The following is a 15,188-nucleotide window of genomic DNA, read 5'->3' on the forward strand; positions in this document are numbered from 1 at the left end:
AATATTTTAAAATTAATATCCTTTGTATGGCCATTTAGCTAAATAGAATCTATAGTACTTATGTTCTACTTATTTTCTAGCTAGTATTCTTTTGTTAGATACAAAGACACAGTAATTTGTAAACATTTCTGTTAAAATGCATGGATATTATATACAGTGGACTGAGGGCTTGTGTTTCCTCGAAATTCATATGTTGAAATCCCAACCCCTCAAAGTGATAGTATTAGGAGATGAGGACTTTAGAAGGTAGTTAGGTCACGAGGGTAGAGCCCTCATACATAGAATTAGTGCCCTTATGAATTAGATCCCAGACAGCAATCTAGTAGTCTTTTCTACCACATGAGTACATGTCAAGTTGGCAGTCTGCAACCGGGAAGGGTGCCCTCACCAGAACCCAATCATGCTGGCACCCTGATTTCAGACTTTTGGCCTCCAGAACTACAAAAAATAAATTTCTGTTTTTATAAGTCATCCGGTCTGTGGTATGTTGTTATAGCAGCCAGAATGAACTAAGAAATTTTATCTATCTGGTTTCCAAAACCTCAGTATATTACATCGATCCAAAAAAATATGTGTGATTGGCTTGCCATGTCTTGATTTACGCATATATCCTTCTAAGGATCATTTTTAATTACTAATATTTTGTAATCATTAAAAATTAGTGTGCTCACCAGCAAATAGGTTATACAAAGAGTGCTGGAAATATTCCTTCAAAAACCACTATTTCAGATTTATGTTATGTTCAATAGCTGTCTTTAAAAAAAAAACAATTATTTTTAGAAGTGTAGCAAAAAAAAAAAAAGAAATAAAAAAATGTGGTCAGATTCACTAAACAGTGAATTTAGGATTTTATGAGATTATTTATTCTGTTTAGTCTATCCTTTTTTGAATAACAGTTTCTACAAAAATAGAGATAAAATAATAAATTTTGAAAATCACTGTTAATGTGACTGATGATTTGACTTTAGTTAAAATGTTACCTTTACTATAATAGATTAATATCTAATCACCATAATAAAAATAAAAACTTTACAAGCAAAGGTACTTGCTGACATTAATAGAATGAGCTTTCATTTATATTGTGAGTTTATTCTCTTGGGGTAATGTTTGAAAGAGAGTCCAAGGAAATATTTAAAATTTCTCCCCTTTTTTAAATTTAAGAATGCTTTTCTTTTAAATATGTAACTGATCAGAAGTGGTTTTTTAGGTGAATATTATCTTAGTTTATGATAAAATAATAAATCTTAGGATTTTCAAATGAATACAAATTTATCTATATTTCATACATGAATTCACAACATTAACATATCATTTTATCATGTACATATTAACAATGCAATTTTCCCTTTACATTACTTTATTTCTGGAAAAGTTGAAATAATTGCCAGAAATACAGAAAATTTAGTCGTGTTCTTTTTGTCTGTTGGCCAATATATCACTTAGTTGTCGGGTAGTTTATGAAATGGTAATGAATATTTTACTTTATTCTAGTTTACCAGTAACACTGCACCATAAATTCAACTTCCATCCACACAATTCATCATTCACATGGCGTAATGTGGGTTTAAAGGTGACAAAAATAATTAGGCTAGAAAAGAGTAACTACGTTTTACAGGCTCACAGTTTTTACTGAAACCCATTTGCTGCAACTGTGATGAAAGAAATACAGACTTTGAGACCCTGAACTACTCTATGAATATAAGCAATGGTGTATTATAGCAAAAAATATGAAATTAGTGTGTTTATATAAATTATTTAAGTCCCATAAAATAAATTATTTTATACTATTGTAATCAGAGCAGTAAAAGTTGGCAAGTGATATAAACTTAGCTTAAGTTATGATACCACTGAAATATTAATTCTTATTTGATATGTTTTACACAGGACCAAGCCAATATATCATAAATGATAAAGCGTACGTATAATCTAAAGTAATTAATAATTTCAAACATTTCATTCCTACTCTAATGACAACAATGATAACAATGATAATGATTTGGATGTAATGGCATCATTGCATAGATAAGTGTACCAGAACTTTTTCATAAGTATGTAATTCCACAGTGATTGATTGAATTTTATTAATCACAGCACAATATTTTCATTGAAATTTTGGCTTTTGGTCATAAATTTCAAAAAAATTAAATTTTGGTTAGACACTCTGCTATGACTATGCTGAAATTAAACATTTGAAAAAGTAATAAAGCAAATAAAATTAGCAGATATAAATAAAATGAACTGCCTTGTTTTCTATGATTTCCATTGTTGGAAGATATAATAAGATATTAGCTGATTATTTTACACTGAAATCATGCAGACAGGTCATTCCTTTCTATGTGCCAATAAGAGTAGCTTGAAAATATATTTTTTTAGTTGCCTGAAGAAAAGCAGACTAGAGAAAGAAGTATAAAAGAACCAAATATTTTACCTGGTAGAGTAGATATTCAACAAGTTACCCATGCACATTCCAAATACATCGAAATTAGATATGGAGAACTGAAACTATAATTTATAGATGCCATTCAAATGCACTACATCTTATAACTATAGCATTATTCCAAAGCACATTTTCTTCACGTGTAGCTGAACTATATTTCCTATGCTTGGAAAATTGACAAAATTTGTAGAAAATAAAAATATCATGAAACATTGGAATAAATGCAAATTTTTCCATAGAGTAAAATAATACCTAATTAATGACAGGTGTTTTTATTGCGGAAGAAAGCATGCAGACAAATGGTTACTGTTGAAATAATTTGCTTAGACTTCCATGTAATTCTGCAGTACTCTAAGATAATTTAAATTTAACTTAGAATGTAAATTTTGGAATGGATAAGATATTCATTTATAATTCAATAAATACTTGAGCACCAGTTTCAGGCAATGTTGAAAGTACTTTTTTTAAAAAAAATAATTTCCATAGGTTTTTGAAGAATAGGTGGCATTTAGTTACATAAATTCTTTAGTGATGATTTGTGAGATTTTGGTGCACTCATCACCTGAGCAGTATACACTGAACTCAATTTGTAGTCTTTTATCCCTCACCTTCTTTCCACCCTTTCATCCAGAGTCTGCAAAGCCCATTGTATAATTCTTATAACTTTACATTCTTATAGCTTAGTTCCTACTTATAAATGAGAACATATGATGTTTGGTCTTCCATTCCTGAGTTACTTCACTTAGAATGATAGTCTCCAATCTCATGCAGGTTGCTGTGAATGCTATTAACTCATTCCATTTTATGGCTGAATAATATTCTATCACATATATCATTTTTGCAATTGTGAATAGTGCTGCTATAAACATGTGCGTGCAAGTATTTTTTTTTCTACAATGACTTCTTTTTCTCTGGTAGATATCCAGTAGTAGGATTGCTAGATCAAATAGTAATTCTACTTTTAGTTCTTTAACAAATCTTCACACTGTTTGCCATAGCAGTTGCACTAGTTTACATTTCCACCAGCAGTATAGAAGTGTTTCTTATTCGCTGCATCCACACCAACATCTATTATTTTTTGATTTTTTGATTATGGCCATTCTTACAAGAGTAAGGTGGTATCATCAGATTGTGGTTTTGATTTGCATTTCCCTGATCATTAGTGGTGCTGAGCATTTTTTCATATGTTTATTGGCCATTTGTATATCTTGTTTTGAGAATTGTCTATTCATGTCCTTAGCCTGGTTTTTGATGGAATTGTTTGCTTTTTTCTTGCTAAGCTGTTTGAGTTCATTGTAGGTTCTGGATATTAGTCCTTTGTTGGATGTATAGATTGTAAAGATTTTCTCCCACTCTGTGACTGCTGACTGTGCCTTTTGCCATGCAAAAGCTCTTTAGTTTAATTAAGTCCAACCTATTTTTCTTTGTTTTTATTGCATTTGCTTTTGGTCTCTTGGTCATGAATTCTTTGCCTAAGCCAATGTCTAGAAGGGGTTTCCTGATGTTATCATTGATTTTTCTCTAGTGTTTTCCTCTTTGAAACGTGATTTATTTTTAAAATCTTATCTTTATAATTTTATTCTTTCTGCTTGCTTTGGGCTTAATTTACTTTTATTTTTCTACTTCCTGAATGTAAAAGTTTAGTTAATTAGAAATTTTTTAAAAAATAATATAATTGATTGCTATAAATTTCCCTAAAAATGCTACTTTATTTGCATATCATAAATTTTAATTCATAGCATTTCAACTTAATTCAAAATATTTCATAATTTCTTTATAATTTTCTCTTATACCCATATGGTTTTTTTAAATGTGTGTCATCAGGCCTATATGTTTTTTAGAAATGTGTTGCTTAATTTTTAATTGTTTACAGATCTATCATTTTCTGTTACTGATTTCTAATACAATTCTATTATACTCGGGAAATACTTTTTTCAAATACTTCTAATTGTGTAGGGCTTATATTATATCTTTCATTCTTTACTTGGTAACTAATGGCTTCAAAAATGTTGCACTGCTTTGTATGTAGTATGAGAATCTTATAACTAAATATTCCTAATCCTCATCTCCCATGTTTTGGGTTACTTTTTAAATTACATTTTTGCTTTTATTTATAAACTCACAATACTACTTTTTTAAAATCAGTGCTCAATTTTCTATTAGAGAAATTAATATATCAAAATATTTATACTTATCTTCATTTTAACTGTTAATAGTGATCTTTATTACCTTGTTTACATCCATATATGTATGTGTGTGTGCATCTATCATGTACCTATTATCTATCTATCTCTCTATCTCTCTATCTATCTATCTATCTATCATCTATCTATCTACTGAAATTTATATCTTCTATCATATTCTTTCTGCCTGAGGAACTTGCTTTTCTTGTCTAGTAATCAATCCTCTCCTTTTCTGTTTGTTTAAAAAGTAGTCTTAATTTTTCCTTCATTTCTGAAAAATATTTTAACAGTATAGAATTCTGGGTTGATCCTTGTTTTCAAGAACTTTAAAGATGTTTCTGATAAGATGTCATTTGTAACTTTTACATTTGTTCCACTGAATGTAATTATTTTTCCACCTCTGGCTGTTTTTAAGATTTTCTAGTTATCTTGGTTTTCATCAGTTTGATTATATTTGTTCTAAGTATCTGGATTGGGGAGCTTGGTGGTAAGAGGTGGATTTCTCCTGCTTGGTGTTATTTGAGCTTCTTTTGTTGTGGTTTGGTGTCTTGCTTTATTTTTGAAAAATTCTTGGTCACTGCCTCTTCAACTATTTCTTCTGTATTGAATCTTCTTCTCAGATTCCAGTCACAGATAGGTTAGACCTTTTGATAGATCTGCAGTGGTATACCCTGCTTTTTTACACTGTTTTTTTCACTTTGTGTTTTAATTTGAGCAGTTTTTATTGACTTGTCTTCAAGTTCATTGGTTCTTTTTTTGACTACTGATAAGCCCATCAATAGCATTCTTTGTCTATAAACTTTTCTATTCCAGATAGGATAATTTATTTTAGTTTTCATCTCTGCTAAGATTCCCTGATAGTGTAGAGTTGTCCATTTTTTCAACTAGAGCATTTAACATATCAATCATAATTATTTTATAATCCCTTTCTTGTAGTTTGGATGCCTGAGTCATATCTGATTCTAATGTTATTGATTGATTTGTCTCTTGACAGTGTATTGTTATTTCTTGCTTTTGTATGTGTGTCTTACGGTATTTGATTGATTGTCAGAGCCATTTGTTGAGCAGTAGAGTCTGGGGTAAATAGTATTTATTTCTAAAAACAGGCATGTCTGCTCTTTAGTGTGGGGGAGATGAGTCAGTTCAATCAGGAATTGAGTTGGATTCACTTTTGTTGGTCTTTGGTTACCGCTGGCTTCGAATTACTCTGAACTTACCTTGTGTTTTTGGTAAGGGTCAGTTTGCTAAAAGGCTTTTCTGAATATTCCAGCTCCTTGCTCCCTGTGTTTCTGAGGTTCAGAGATGCCGTATCCTCACTGTATTACCAGGTGTTGTTTGTTACTCAGCACCTACTAGCCTGAGAGGAGGGAACAGGGCTGTCTCTCTTGCCCTGGTTCAGCCTCAGGCTTAGGCAGATCCTCCTTCTTTGTTCTCAGGAAAGTGCTTCCTCAATAACTCTGCTCCTCTCCCAGCAGTGGAAAATCTCCAACTAGGTATTTTGTGTTTACCATTACATTTTTCTCAGGCAGAGTGTCACCCTTGTGCTCTAGCTGGCAACAAGCCTTTGCTGTCCTTTCCCCGGGCTCTGAAGGCTTTTTGTTCCTTAGAGGAGAGGAAACCTGATGGGGCTTCATGCCTTTCCCCTAGTACTGGCCATTCCCATCTGGCTCTCCATGCAAAGGAAGAGTGTCTCCAATCTCTCCCCTTGCCCTCAGTTATTCCCATATGGGAGAATCTGTAACTGGGTGTGAATTCCTCCCAAGTGGTCTGTGCCTCCCAAAGCTCTATACTGTCACCCAGGCCTGCACTTATTCTTCAGCAATTCATTGATGTTTTACCTAAATTCTTCTTGCCTGCTCATATTGAGACACCATCTTCCCATCTTTCAATGCTGCTACAAATTACTGGTGCTTGTGTCTTTTATCTCCTAAGAGGCATCTGTTTATGTTTCTTTGTTTAGATTTCAGGCTAGCAAGTAGGCCTACGAGCATCTCTGTGATAGGTTCAAAATGAGTTATGATTTTGTATATTATACAGACTTTTCTAGTTAGAATGGAAACCAAGCTCTTTGTAGCTTTCTACATTCTAGTGTAAAGCTGAAACAACCCCTTCCATTTTTTAGTGCATAATTTTAAAAATCAGCAGCATTTTTCTTCCATATTACTTCATATAATATGCATATCACGCAACCTTATATCTACCCTAAGACAAAGCAGCATATTGGACTGTATCAAATAAGTGGCACTGCCATGCTGTACATTGTTGGACCTGCTTCGCCAGTACACTGTTCTGAATGATTCCAAGAAATAGAACTAATTGAAGAGAGATGTCTTACCTGTCATTTCACTAAAAGCAACTAATTTGGCTCCATTCAGTCTATTATTTTCCTTACTAATTTTATTGAAATTCTCCTTCCACTGATTTGGCAAAATATTTTCAGCAATGATTAATATTACCGTGCATAAGAAAAGAGGTCAGAAAATCTAATCTAGACTGACATGTCAAAATGAGGATAAAACAAATGCAAAAACCATTTTACGAGGTTAAAATTTGGGTGGTAAACCCAGTGAAACTCTGTTCCTCTCTTGTGGCATATGCCTTTGTCTGTGTTGTTACTTATTTGATAACTGTCTAATATCACCTCCACACACACACATACACTCTTATATGTTCTCCAGCTCTATTATAAACAGATAGCATCAGAACTGTGTAATTTTAGTTCCCAACATTGCTTCTTGCTCATTTTCAATAAAAAGGAATTTTTATAGTAAAAAAATTTAAATGTTCCACTCAGCTTCAAAAAGTATACCAAAATACCTCTTGCAATTACTGCAAAAAATAGGATCAACTCAACTTTTTAAACTGATAAGATTGAAAGAAAAACTTCTTTTTTGCAAATCTTGCCATAACACATTGCTGTTATTTAGATTAAAAATATAATTCTAGATGAAACAGGATTTCAAAAGATTAGAAAAGTTGGCAGAAGATAATAAACCTGGTAAATTTAAAATATAAGTTTCAACATAGGAAAGCATTTTTGAGCAAAGATATGACTAAGGAGGCCAACAAACTGGACATGGTTATGAAGTCTATTTATACAACAAGGTAAAGTAACGTGATTTTTATGTTACATTCACTTACACAAGGACATGATAATTTCCATGTGACTTTCTCCTGAATCTGCAGAGCAAACTGCAATGTTCTTGGATTATAAACTATGTTTATATAAGAAAACTGTATAACTAATGGGGTATTTATTTTTATTGTCAGTGTTTTGTATATGACAATGTGCTTTGTATATGTTTTAAAGTTCAATTATCATCAATAAAGATGAAAAGATGCATTCCCTAAATTGAAAATTATACATTAAATACATATTTAAATCTCTCATCAAAACACTACCTTGACTGAGAAGAAACCTAATGATTAGGTACGTTTTGCTTTGCCAAATACTATTTGTTATGGCTCAGTGGTGCTCTATCGTTTTGCAATGTATCACTTCGTATGCAGAACATAATTCCTTAAAGTTTCTATTTATAAAAGCTAAAGATAGAAAGTCTTATACTTTATAGCAAATGCTAGAAAGTGAACATAGATAATTTAAAATGAATGTTTTTGCCCCTTCTCCTTTAGTTCCTTAATATACGGTGGTTTCTAAGTCTGTATTTTAAATGATTTCAGCACTCCTATTTTCTATGTTACAAGGCAATCTGCCTGTGGTAGAAATAGTAATCAAACCTTGAATTCTATGGAAGGGTTACTCAAGTCACTTAGAAAAATATCTCTGAGACTACACAGTGTTGCCATATTCATGCTAATTAAAGGTCAACATGGCATTAAACATGTAACTTCTCAGGATAATTAAAAAGAGAAAATAAAGCCTGGGGGTATTACAAGGAATAAATGGAGTGTGGTATAGTCATAGTCACAGCAGAAATAAAAAGGAGGCCCAACGGCCCCTCCTTGTTCTGGCTGAGATTCCAACCCAGCATTAATCATCTCATTATAACCACTTCCTAGAGAGATGACTACTCCTAAGTAGGAAGACACAAATAGGTCCAATTATCCACCTCTTTCTAAACAAGTTTTAATTTCACAATAATTTATATTTGTACTTACCTGTACAAAAAAACTTATCCCTCCACATCTGTGTCCTCACCCCCTATAAGACTCTATAAATCCTCTAATTTGATCCAAACTCTTATCTTTCTCTGGTAACTCCAACTCCATTGATGGAAATTAGCATTGTATCAGAAAAATGACCACTTCCCTAAAATTCCTCCAATTAAAACTAAACATGTTTTAAAATTTTTGTTTTGTTTTTGTTTTTATCCTGAAGGCATTATTCTTCCTGCAGGACTATGAAGTTATGGCTACATTTTCTTCCCAATCCCCTTCTACCCCTAAGGTTGAATGTGGGACAGGTGTCCTCACAGATCCTTATCACCACCACTATTTCCCAGCACCTTCAAAACACAAGCAATTAAATATTGCCATCTGCTACAATTTCTTATTGCAGTCATCTATTTGCATGAAACCACTCTTTTCCATTCAGTTGAGAATTTTAGCTTTTAAATCCATCTTCCTGTCCATGATTATTCATATCAAAATCCCTGTTAGTTTCAGTGTTTACCTGGCCCCTTCCTGCTAGACATGTATACATCTGCTATGAAAACATTACAAAGTATGCCTATATGTATGTAGAGAACATAAAGGAATCTATATCTTTGTTTATAAAATATTCTCAAGTATTGACAAAGCCAGTCCTTATTCTATTTCTATAAAAGGTAGCAGATTTGGACTCATCTAAATTATCAAGCAAAATGTCTAACACATTTTAGGTCATTACCTTAAAGAAATAAAAGATTATCAGAGAGGTGTGTTTACTCAATTACTTTCTTATCCCTTGTATTTATTGCTCGCAGAATATATATTGAAATGAAGAAAAATCAGCTTTGAACTGGATCTAAGTCATCCTTCACACCATCTCAGAACCCGACTCAATTTAGTGCCTCAGTTATTTGGCCTTGTTCTGTCCTCTCCAAAGAACGTTTCCTCTATGCCTTCTCTGCCACACCCCTGGGGTCACAACCATATTGAATATTATCAATGATTGTGCCACCTCAAAAATATAAATTTCAAACTATTTCTCTTACTAGTTTCTACTATCTTCTTAGCCCAATGTTCTAGAACTCATAGTCCCACAATTTTCAACCCCATTGGGCACTCTCATATACTGAACCTTACACTTCCTGTGGTCTACTATATACTACAAATAGTAAAATCCATTTTTACCTGACTTAGAGTTCAAAATTAAAATTAGAGCCTTGAACAAATTATCAGTCTCCATACCTTTCTTTCTGAAGAATTTAATGTGAAATAACCCCCAGCCCTAGTTCTATACAACTTTCTGCCTTCCCTGCCTTTCAACCTGGATGCATATATAATGCTTTTCTGACTTTAAATTCATCACAACTTCATGTGTGCTTTCAGCCTCATCCTAAAATACTGTTGTGTTTTCATAGATCATTTTCTCACCCTCTCTGAGACGGTTACTTTAAATTTCTCATGTCTTTATTAACATTAATCCAAAACATTTCCTTTCCCTACTGTCAGCTGATTTTTGACTCTAAGAACATTTAAAAAAAAAAGGAGAATTTTATCACCATACCTCCAAATCTATTAACTTACCTGCATTTAGATACATGTCCTCTGTCTGGCTCCTTTTTTACCAAAAGATACACTTTCCATGTCTCCAGCCTGGGCAAAGAGCGATACTCCATCTCAAAAAAAAAGAAAAAGAAAAAGAAAAAAAAATCTAAGTGCCATTCTCTCCTTCCTATGAAAGGGCTTAACTCCACATTTTATTTCTCCAGTTGCATCAGTTTTCTACATTTGAGTGGCTCTATTGACTCACCACCATCAGTGTCGCTATAACAGTATTCATTTTTATTAAAAAACACCCATATTATTTGCAGCTCACACACTGCTCCTCATTACAGTAAAATACTGGATATGACTTGTTTATACTTACTGTTTTAAATTCTTCCCATTATATTCCCTCTTGCTACCACTTAACAAAACTCTCATTGTAACCACAAAAAAATAGATCTTAATTGTCCTTTCACTAATATTTAATAGGGTTTTAAATATTTTTCCGTCTGTGATCAATTCTTCCTTTGGTAAAATGATCTAATCCTTGTTGTTAAATACCATCTGCATAATATTGGGTCCCAGTTTGTATCTTTTATCTTGACCTCCTATCTAAAGTTCAGACTCACTTACCTGACTGCTTGCTCTCTTATTCTGTTTTGGCATTTTAATCTCAATATGTCCAAAAAAGAGTTTTTAATTTCCAATTCATCCAAATATTTTTCTTTGACAATATTTCCAGTTATAATCAATGACAATGTAGTCAACTACTTACTCAAGCCAAAGTCTCTGAGTCATCCTTGACTTTTCTTTCAACATACATTTAATTTATCAGCAAATTCTGTCATCTTTGTTAAAAATACATATAGAATATGAAAATCTCTTCCCACTTATGTGGTCTTTTCTGCTTCCCCTTATTTTAGAAATATATTTTGCCCTTTCCTTTTTGTTGGGTAGCAGCATGTCTGGTGGCCACAAAAATTGAGGGAGTTTTGGACGTGCAGGGAAGGCTGTGAACTGGGAGTCTGGGGCACGCAGGGAAGGGTGTGAAGTGGAAGTTTGGGACATGCAGGGAAGGTTGTGAAGTGGGAGTTTGGGACACGCAGAGAAGGCTGTGAAGGTATTGTCAGGTAGCCCTGGTAGGGGGTAGAGTGCACCTGAGGCTGGTAGAGATAGCTGTCATTCTGCCATGGTTGAAATATTGGTTGTATTAAACAAACAAGTAAATAGGTCAAGGTGACAGGTTTCTCACTGTGTAGAGGAATAAATAAATATAAAACTATATATACATATATAAATACATGTAATCATGTTAATAGCTACACTTTCTATATAAATGTGTTTATTCTTGGTTCATTATATATGTGTGTACCTATAATATTCATATTACATATGAATATATAACATATGGATATATAACATATGTAATATGAACTAGAGTTCCTTGGAGAAATGAATAATTCCAGCACTAAAGCAAGAAAAAGTCAAATTGAGTCTGCAGCATCTTGTTATGCCAAAACTATGAAATGCTCAAAGAATCATGGCAATTTATCAGAAAGATACAGAAGTTATCAAGAAGAGATTCCTAATGACAACATTTGGACAATTAGAGCATCAAGGAAAATATTACATTAAATAGAAATTCATGTATCCATATGAAATCAATACATAAATAAATAGATGAGTAAGTATAAATGGTAAATAAGGGAAGGCTTTGCTTTCAGCCAGCCACAAAACAGAGAGTCATCAATGTTAAACATCAGAATGGTGACTGATTGAGGTAGTTGCCATCAATGAATGCCAATGCTGGACATTTGATGAGGGACAGAATATTTGCAATGTTTTTGAACCTGTTATCACATTGTGATTCGTTGATCGTAATTTTTAAAAAAATGATGAGTTGTGGTGATGTTTGGCAGACAACAACACAACAAGAATGCATGACCTGAGTCTGGTCAGAAGGAAATATCAGGTGGTCACAGATTGAAGGCCAAACCTTTTAAAATTATAAGAACAGGAGGGATATGGAAGAACTGAGAAGCTTTACAGACTAATGGAACCTGAAGAGACAAAACAAATGACTGCAGCACATGCTCATGAACAGGACTCTCAACAAGAAAAGGAAAAGAGCCAGTGTTGCAAGGATTGATGGATTTGCATGGCATTTCTTGGTTGGATGGTAGTGTGGTATCAGCTTTGATTTCCAGCTTTGGAGGACTGTATGATGATTATCTGGGCCAATGTTCTTGTCCTTGGAAGGTTCACACTGGAGCATTTGGGGATGATGCAACACCAAGTTAGCAGTTTTCTCACAAATGTTTCCAAAAAAAGAGTAAAGAAAGAGATGCAGTAAAGCATCAACAGTATTAAAATAAATTATGAAGAATTATTTAAAATGCATAGATAAGTTAACTCCAACCAAAAGATAAAGAAGAACAAAGCACTCGGATTAATTATATGTCAATTATATGGTAAATACTTGATGTCGGTTATATTGTAAACACAAACAACAAATATTCCATTCACAATATAGAAGTGTAATACTTAAATTCCAATAATAAACCAAATTTGAATAATTACACCATCATGCTATTAACCTTCAAAATCAAACTCTCTATACTACTTCTCTAGACCAAGATTAAAGCAGTAGGAATACAGAGAATCAAAGATACAAAGCAAAATCACACGTAACTATTCTTTTATTTTCAAAATGCATTTCTTTTGTTTAGATAGTCAGGTAAATGTATTTACTCAATTTGGCTTTTCTTTGATGGTCTACTTATTTATAATCAAATAAAAATGAGCTTCTGTGTTAATAATGAGGATGCAGGTGGATACCTTAGAAATGCAGGTGTCTGAAATGAATGCCTAAAATGTCAGAGACATATGACTCAGCCGCTGTGGAAGCTGTCAGTTTCCTTTCCAGCTGGAATCATATTGGAATGGGTAATTACTGTAACACTTTCAGCAAGAGACAGACATGTCCCTGTGAATATCAGTCATCAAGTGGAAATTCCCAGAGAATCTGAGTCAGTGCCATCTAAAAGGAAAGTTCTAGAAAATGAACAGAAGTCTCTATATTTTTCCTTTTATTAAAAAGAAGCCTTTTCTATAGTTAGCAAAATTCAGTTTTCTTTCTACATAAAAAATTACATGTTTCTGAAAATCATGCCTTTTTACCTTCTATCAAACCCACTATTCCTTCTTTTTGATGAACAAGAGCTATTATAACATAATTTTATCTGCTAATAACTGAGGCCCATTAGTAAATTCTGACAGATAATTATCTAAATCAATGAGTATTTTCTCTTTAAAAATAAATCTGGCTGAGTGATATTATAAGAAATACATTGCCAAATCGTGACAGCCATAGACTAGTGAGAAATACCTTCCAAGTTGCTTTCAAATTAAGTCATAAAAATATTTTTATTGTATTGATGAAAATAGGCCTGTCTTCCTTAATGACATAAGATTAGATGATGATTTAAACAAACATTTATTGAATACTCACTCAATTTCCTCATCTATACACTGTGGATAATAACAGCACATACTTTATAGAGCTGTGGATAAAAATGAGTTACCACACGTTAGTAAGTGCTTAATATAAGATGGCTGTTATTATTAATATTATCATACTAGAGATAAAATACATACTGCCTCTTCTTGAGAGACTCACAGATTTATATAGAAAGTGAGTTATCCATAAATTCACATAAAATATTTTAATGGTAGCTCCACTCTAAATAAGATATCCCAGATAAATAAGACTTACCTGAGGGATTTAAACTGCCTAAAGTTTTTAGTTTTTCTGCTGAAAATAGTAGATAAGTGGTTTATGGCACTGAATTGAGAAAAAAGAAAAAAAAAGATTTGTCTATAAAAAGATCCCTCTAGAGCCTGTACAGAATAGATAATACAGGTAGAAGAGAAGAAAAATGTCTTAGTATATGAACAGACACTTCTCAAAAGAAGACATTTATGCAGCCAAAAGACACATGAAAAAATGCTCATCATCACTGGCCATCAGAGAAATGCAAATCAAAACCACAATGAGATACCATCTCACATCAGTTAGAATGGTGATCATTAAAAAGTCAGGAAACAACAGGTGCTGGAGAGGATGTGGAGAAATAGGAACACTTTTACACTGTTAGTGGGACTGTAAACTACTTTAACCATTGTGGAAGTCAGTGTGGTGATTCCTCAGGGATCTAGAACTAGAAATACCATTTGACCCAGCCATCCCATTACTGGGTATATACCCAAAGGATTATAAATCATGCTGCTATAAAGACACATGAACTCGTATGTTTATTGCGGCACTATTCACAATAGCAAAGACTTGGAACCAACCCAAATGTCCAACAATGATAGATTGGATTAAGAAAATGTGGCACATATACACCATGGAATACTATGCAGCCATAAAAAATGATGAGTTCATGTCCTTTGTAGGGACATGGATGAAGCTGGAAACCATCACTCTCAGCAAACTATCGCAAGGACAAAAAACCAAACATTGCATGTTCTCACTCATAGGTGGGAATTGAACAATGAGAACACATGGACACAGGAAGGGGAACGTCACACACTGGGGCCTGTTGTGGGGTGGGGGGAGGGGGGAGGGATAGCATTAGGAGATATACCTAATGTTAAATGACGAGTTAATGGGTGCAGCACACCAACATGGCACATGTATATATACGTAACTAATCTGCACATTGTGCACATGTACTCTAAAACTGAAAGTATAATAAAAAAAAGAAAAATGTCTTAGAAAAAAATAAAAGAGAGAAAGTGTGTTTATAAATGGTTAGTTGTGAGGAGGAGGCTTTTTTTAAGAATAAAATGATACTGAAAATGATAGCTAGTTAAGTGAATAATTTAACTTAGACAGACGGAAAGGGCTTGAA

Source organism: Pan troglodytes, chromosome 3 (genome assembly GCF_028858775.2).
Source record: "Pan troglodytes isolate AG18354 chromosome 3, NHGRI_mPanTro3-v2.0_pri, whole genome shotgun sequence".
NCBI lineage: Eukaryota > Metazoa > Chordata > Mammalia > Primates > Hominidae > Pan > Pan troglodytes.